Consider the following 8,053-nt stretch of genomic DNA (forward strand, 5'->3'; position numbering starts at 1 on the left):
ACGCAAACATGGGAAAAACGCAAACATGGGAAAAACGCAAATGTAGTGAAGAAGAAATTTGTGGCACAACTTGACAAGAGGAAAGAATCAGTTGGTAGGACATAGCCTGAAGCCTCAAGGGTTAACGAAATATAGGTCAAAAGCAAATATGGGAAAAACGCAAATATGGGAAAAACGCAAATATGGGAAAAACGCAAATATGGGAAAAACGCAAATATGGGAAAAACGCAAATATGGGAACAACGCAAATATGGGACAACGCAAATATGGGAACAACGCAAATATGGGAACAACGCAAATACGGGAAAAACGCAAATACGGGAAAAACGCAAATACGGAAAAAACGCAAATACGGGAAAAACGCAAACATGGGAAAAACGCAAACATGGGAAAAACGCAAACATGGGAAAAACGCAAACATGGGAAAAACGCAAACATGGGAAAAACGCAAACATGGGAAAAACGCAAACATGGGAAAAACCTAAACATGGGAATAACGCAAACATGGGAAAAACGCAATCATGGGAAAAACGCAAACATGGGAAAAACGCAAACATGGGAAAGACGCAAACATGGGACAAACGCAAACATGGGAAAAACGCAAACATGGGAAAAACGCAAACATGGGAATAACGCAAATGTAGTGAAGAAGAAATTTGTGGCACAACATGACAAGAGGGAAGAATCAGTTGGTAGGACATAGCCTGAAGCCTCAAGGGTTAACGAAATATAGGTGAAAAGCAAATATGGGAAAAACGCATATATGGGAAAAACGCATATATGGGAAAAACGCAAATATGGGAAATACGCAAGTATGGGAAATACGCAAATATGGGAAAAACGCAAATATGGGAAAAACGCAAATATGGGAAAAACGCAAATATGGGAAAAACGCAAATATGGGAAAAACACAAATATGGGAAAAACGCAAATATGGGAAAAACGCAAATATGGGAAAAACGCAAATATGGGAAAAACGCAATTATGGGAAAAACGCAAACATGGGAAAAACGCAAACATGGGAAAAACGCAAACATGGGAAAAACGCAAACATGGGAAAAACGCAAACATGGGAAAAACGCAAACATGGGAAAAACGCAAACATGGGGAAAACGCAAACATGGGGAAAACGCAAACATGGGAAAAACGCAAACATGGGAAAAACGCAAACATGGGGAAAACGCAAACATGGGGAAAACGCAAACATGGGAAAAACACAATTATGGGAAAAATGCAAATGTAGTGAAAGAGAAATTTGTGGCACAACTTGACAACAGGAAAGAATCAGTTGGTATGACATAGTCTGAAGCCTCAAGGGTTAACGAAATATAGGTCAAACGCAAATATGGGAAAAACGCAAATATGGGAAAAACGCAAATATGGGAAAAACGCAAATATGGGAAAAACGCAAATATGGGAAAAACGCAAATATGGGGAAAACGCAAAAATGGGAAAAACGCATATATGGGAAAAACGCAAATATGGGAAAAACGCAAATATGGGAAAAACGCAAATATGGGAAAAACGCAAATATGGGAAAAACGCAAAGATGGGAAAAACGCAAATATGGGAAAAACGCAAATATGGGAAAAACTCAAATATGGGAGAAACGCAAATATGGGAGAAACGCAAATATGGGAGAAACGCAAATATGGGAGAAACGCAAATATGGGAAAAATGCAAATATGGGAAAAACGCAAATATGGGAAAAACGCAAACATGGGAAAAACGCAAACATGGGAAAAACGCAAACATGGGAAAAACGCAAACATGGGAAAAACGCAAACATGGGAAAAACGCAAACATGGGAAAAACGCAAACATGGGAAGAACGCAAATGTAGTGAAGAAGAAATTTGTGGCACAACTTGGCAAGAGGAAAGAATCAGTTGGTAGGACATAGCCTGAAGCCTCAAGGGTTAACGAAATATAGGTAAAAAGCAAATATGGGAAAAACGCAAATATGAGAAAGACCCAAGTATGGGAAAAACGCAAGTATCGGACAAACGCAAGTATGGGAAAAACGCAAGTATTTGAAAAACGCAAGTATGGGAAAAACGCAAATATGGGAAAAACGCAAATATGGGAAAAACGCAAATAAGGGAAAAACGCAAATATGGGAAAAACGCAAATATGGGAAAAACGCAAATATGGGAAAAACGCAAATATGGGAAAAACGCAAATATGGGAAAAACGCAAATATTGGAACAACGCAAATATGGGAACAACGAAAATATGGGAACAACGCAAATATGGGAACAACGCAAATATGGGAACAACGCAAATATGGGAACAACGCAAATATGGGAAAAACGCAAATATGGGAAAAACGCAAATATGGGAAAAACGCAAATATGGGAAAAACGCAAATATGGGAAAAACGCATATATGGGAAAAACGCATATATGGGAAAAACGCAAACATGGGAAAAACGCAAACATGGGAAAAATGCAAACATGGGAAAAACGTAAACATGGGAAAAACGCAAACATGGGAAAAACGCAAACATGGGAAAAACGCAAACATGGGAAAAACGCAAACATGGGAAAAACGCAAACATGGGAAAAACGCAAACATGGGAAAAACGCAAACATTGGAAAAACGCAAACATGGGAATAACGCAAACATGGGAAAAACGCAAACATGGGAAAGACGCAAACATGTGAAAGACGCAAACATTGGAAAGACGCAAACATGGGAAAGACGCAAACATGGGAAAGACGCAAACATGGGAAAGACGCAAACATGGGAAAGACGCAAACATGGGAAAAACGCAAACATGGGAAAAACGCAAACATGGGAAAAACGCAAACATGGGAAAAACGCAAATGTAGTGAAGAAGAAATTTGTGGCACAACTTGACAAGAGGAAAGAATCAGTTGGTAGGACATAGCCTGAAGCCTCAAGGGTTAACGAAATATAGGTCAAAAGCAAATATGGGAAAAACGCAAATATGGGAAAAACGCAAATATGGGAAAAACGCAAATATGGGAAAAACGCAAATATGGGAACAACGCAAATATGGGACAACGCAAATATGGGAACAACGCAAATATGGGAACAACGCAAATACGGGAAAAACGCAAATACGGGAAAAACGCAAATACGGAAAAAACGCAAATACGGGAAAAACGCAAACATGGGAAAAACGCAAACATGGGAAAAACGCAAACATGGGAAAAACGCAAACATGGGAAAAACGCAAACATGGGAAAAACGCAAACATGGGAAAAACGCAAACATGGGAAAAACGCAAACATGGGAAAAACGGAAACATGGGAATAACGCAAACATGGGAAAAACGCAATCATGGGAAAAACGCAAACATGGGAAAAACGCAAACATGGGAAAGACGCAAACATGGGACAAACGCAAACATGGGAAAGACGCAAACATGGGAAAAACGCAAACATGGGAATAACGCAAATGTAGTGAAGAAGAAATTTGTGGCACAACATGACAAGAGGGAAGAATCAGTTGGTAGGACATAGCCTGAAGCCTCAAGGGTTAACGAAATATAGGTCAAAAGCAAATATGGGAAAAACGCAAATATGGGAAAAACGCAAATATGGGAAAAACGCAAATATGGGAAAAACGCAAGTATGGGAAAAACGCAAGTATGGGAAAAACGCAAATATGGGAAAAACGCAAATATGGGAAAAACGCAAGTATGGGAAAAACGCAAGTATGGGAAAAGCGCAAGTATGGGAAAAGCGCAAGTATGGGAAAAGCGCAAGTATGGGAAAAACGCAAGTATGGGAAAAACGCAATCATGGGAAAAACGCAATCATGGGAAAAACGCAATCATGGGAAAAACGCAAACATGGGAAAAACGCAAACATGGGAAAAACACAAACATGGGAAAAACACAAACATGGGAAAAACACAAACATGGGAAAAACGCAAACATGGGAAAAACGCAAACATGTGAATAACGCAAATGTAGCGAAAGAGAAATTTGTGGCACAACTTGACAAGAGGAAAGGATCAGTTGGTAGGAGATAGTCTGAAGCCTCAAGGGTTAACGAAATATAGGTGAAAAGCAAATATGGGAAAAACGCATATATGGGAAAAACGCATATATGGGAAAAACGCAAATATGGGAAATACGCAAGTATGGGAAATACGCAAATATGGGAAAAACGCAAATATGGGAAAAACGCAAATATGGGAAAAACGCAAATATGGGAAAAACACAAATATGGGAAAAACGCAAATATGGGAAAAACGCAAATATGGGAAAAACGCAAATATGGGAAAAACGCAATTATGGGAAAAACGCAAACATGGGAAAAACGCAAACATGGGAAAAACGCAAACATGGGAAAAACGCAAACATGGGGAAAACGCAAACATGGGGAAAACGCAAACATGGGAAAAACGCAAACATGGGAAAAACGCAAACATGGGGAAAACGCAAACATGGGGAAAACGCAAACATGGGAAAAACACAATTATGGGAAAAATGCAAATGTAGTAAAAGAGAAATTTGTGGCACAACTTGACAAGAGGAAAGAATCAGTTGGTATGACATAGTCTGAAGCCTCAAGGGTTAACGAAATATAGGTCAAACGCAAATATGGGAAAAACGCAAATATGGGAAAAACGCAAATATGGGAAAAACGCAAATATGGGAAAAACGCAAATATGGGAAAAACGCAAATATGGGAAAAACGCAAATATGGGAAAAACGCAAATATGGGAAAAACGCAAATATGGGGAAAACGCAAAAATGGGAAAAACGCATATATGGGAAAAACGCAAATATGGGAAAAACGCAAATATGGGAAAAACGCAAATATGGGAAAAACGCAAATATGGGAAAAACGCAAAGATGGGAAAAACGCAAATATGGGAAAAACGCAAATATGGGAAAAACTCAAATATGGGAGAAACGCAAATATGGGAGAAACGCAAATATGGGAGAAACGCAAATATGGGAAAAACGCAAACATGGGAAAAACTCAAACATGGGAAAAACTCAAACATGGGAAAAACTCAAACATGGGAAAAACGCAAACATGGGAAAAACGCAAACATGGGAAAAACGCAAACATGGGAAAAACGCAAACATGGGAAAAACGCAAACATGGGAAAAACGCAAACATGGGAAAAACGCAAATGTAGTGAAGAAGAAATTTGTGGCACAACTTGGCAAGAGGAAAGAATCAGTTGGTAGGACATAGCCTGAAGCCTCAAGGGTTAACGAAATATAGGTAAAAAGCAAATATGGGAAAAACGTAAATATGAGAAAAACCCAAATATGAGAAAAACGCAAGTATGGGAAAAACGCAAATATGGGAAAAACGCAAGTATCGGACAAACGCAAGTATGGGAAAAACGCAAGTATGGGAAAAACGCAAGTATGGGAAAAACGCAAGTATGGGAAAAACGCAAGTATGGGAAAAACGCAAATATGGGAAAAACGCAAATATGGGAAAAACGCAAATATGGGAAAAACGCAAATATGGGAAAAACGCAAATATGGGAAAAACGCAAATATTGGAACAACGCAAATATGGGAACAACGCAAATATGGGAAAAACGCAAATATGGGAAAAACGCAAATATGGGAAGAACGCAAATATGGGAAAAACGCAAATATGGGAAAAACGCAAATATGGGAAAAACGCATATATGGGAAAAACGCATATATGGGAAAAACGCAAACATGGGAAAAACGCAAACATGGGAAAAACGCAAACTTGGGAAAAACGCAAACATGGGAAAAACGCAAACATGGGAAAAACGCAAACATGGGAAAAACGCAAACATGGGAAAAACGCAAACATGGGAAAAACGCAAACATTGGAAAAACGCAAACATGGGAATAACGCAAACATGGGAAAAACGCAAACATGGGAAAAACGCAAACATGTGAAAGACGCAAACATTGGAAAGACGCAAACATGGGAAAGACGCAAACATGGGAAAGACGCAAACATGGGAAAGACGCAAACATGGGAAAGACGCAAACATGGGAAAAACGCAAACATGGGAAAAACGCTAACATGGGAAAAACGCAAACATGGGAAAAACGCAAACATGGGAAAAACGCAAATGTAGTGAAGAAGAAATTTGTGGCACAACTTGACAAGAGGAAAGAATCAGTTGGTAGGACATAGCCTGAAGCCTCAAGGGTTAACGAAATATAGGTCAAAAGCAAATATGGGAAAAACGCAAATATGGGAAAAACGCAAATATGGGAAAAACGCAAATATGGGAAAAACGCAAATATGGGAGAAACGCAAATATGGGAAAAACGCAAATATGGGAAAAACGCAAATATGGGAACAACGCAAATATGGGACAACGCAAATATGGGAACAACGCAAACATGGGAACAACGCAAATACGGGAAAAACGCAAATACGGGAAAAACGCAAATACGGGAAAAACGCAAATATGGGAAAAACGCAAATATGGGAAAAACGCAAATATGGGAAAAACGCAAATATGGGAAAAACACAAATATGGGAAAAACGCAAATATGGGAAAAACGCAAATATGGGAAAAACGCAAATATGGGAAAAACGCAATTATGGGAAAAACGCAAACATGGGAAAAACGCAAACATGGGAAAAACGCAAACATGGGAAAAACGCAAACATGGGAAAAACGCAAACATGGGGAAAACGCAAACATGGGGAAAACGCAAACATGGGAAAAACGCAAACATGGGAAAAACGCAAACATGGGGAAAACGCAAACATGGGGAAAACGCAAACATGGGAAAAACACAATTATGGGAAAAATGCAAATGTAGTAAAAGAGAAATTTGTGGCACAACTTGACAAGAGGAAAGAATCAGTTGGTATGACATAGTCTGAAGCCTCAAGGGTTAACGAAATATAGGTCAAACGCAAATATGGGAAAAACGCAAATATGGGAAAAACGCAAATATGGGAAAAACGCAAATATGGGAAAAACGCAAATATGGGAAAAACGCAAATATGGGAAAAACGCAAATATGGGAAAAACGCAAATATGGGAAAAACGCAAATATGGGAAAAACGCAAATATGGGGAAAACGCAAAAATGGGAAAAACGCATATATGGGAAAAACGCAAATATGGGAAAAACGCAAATATGGGAAAAACGCAAATATGGGAAAAACGCAAATATGGGAAAAACGCAAAGATGGGAAAAACGCAAATATGGGAAAAACGCAAATATGGGAAAAACTCAAATATGGGAGAAACGCAAATATGGGAGAAACGCAAATATGGGAAAAACGCAAACATGGGAAAAACGCAAACATGGGAAAAACGCAAACATGGGAAAAACTCAAACATGGGAAAAACTCAAACATGGGAAAAACTCAAACATGGGAAAAACGCAAACATGGGAAAAACGCAAACATGGGAAAAACGCAAACATGGGAAAAACGCAAACATGGGAAAAACGCAAATGTAGTGAAGATGAAATTTGTGGCACAACTTGGCAAGAGGAAAGAATCAGTTGGTAGGACATAGCCTGAAGCCTCAAGGGTTAACGAAATATAGGTAAAAAGCAAATATGGGAAAAACGCAAATATGAGAAAAACCCAAATATGAGAAAAACGCAAGTATGGGAAAAACGCAAGTATGGGAAAAACGCAAGTATCGGACAAACGCAAGTATGGGAAAAACGCAAGTATGGGAAAAACGCAAGTATGGGAAAAACGCAAGTATGGGAAAAACGCAAGTATGGGAAAAACGCAAATATGGGAAAAACGCAAATATGGGAAAAACGCAAATATGGGAAAAACGCAAATATGGGAAAAACGCAAATATGGGAAAAACGCATATATGGGAAAAACGCATATATGGGAAAAACGCAAACATGGGAAAAACGCAAACATGGGAAAAACGCAAACATGGGAAAAACGCAAACATGGGAAAAACGCAAACATGGGAAAAACGCAAACATGGGAAAAACGCAAACATGGGAAAAACGCAAACATGGGAAAAACGCAAACATTGGAAAAACGCAAACATGGGAATAACGCAAACATGGGAAAAACGCAAACATGGGAAAAACGCAAACATGTGAAAGACGCAAACATTGGAAAGA

This window comes from Schistocerca piceifrons, unplaced genomic scaffold, assembly GCF_021461385.2.
Source record: "Schistocerca piceifrons isolate TAMUIC-IGC-003096 unplaced genomic scaffold, iqSchPice1.1 HiC_scaffold_2249, whole genome shotgun sequence".
Classification (NCBI taxonomy): Eukaryota; Metazoa; Arthropoda; class Insecta; order Orthoptera; family Acrididae; genus Schistocerca; species Schistocerca piceifrons.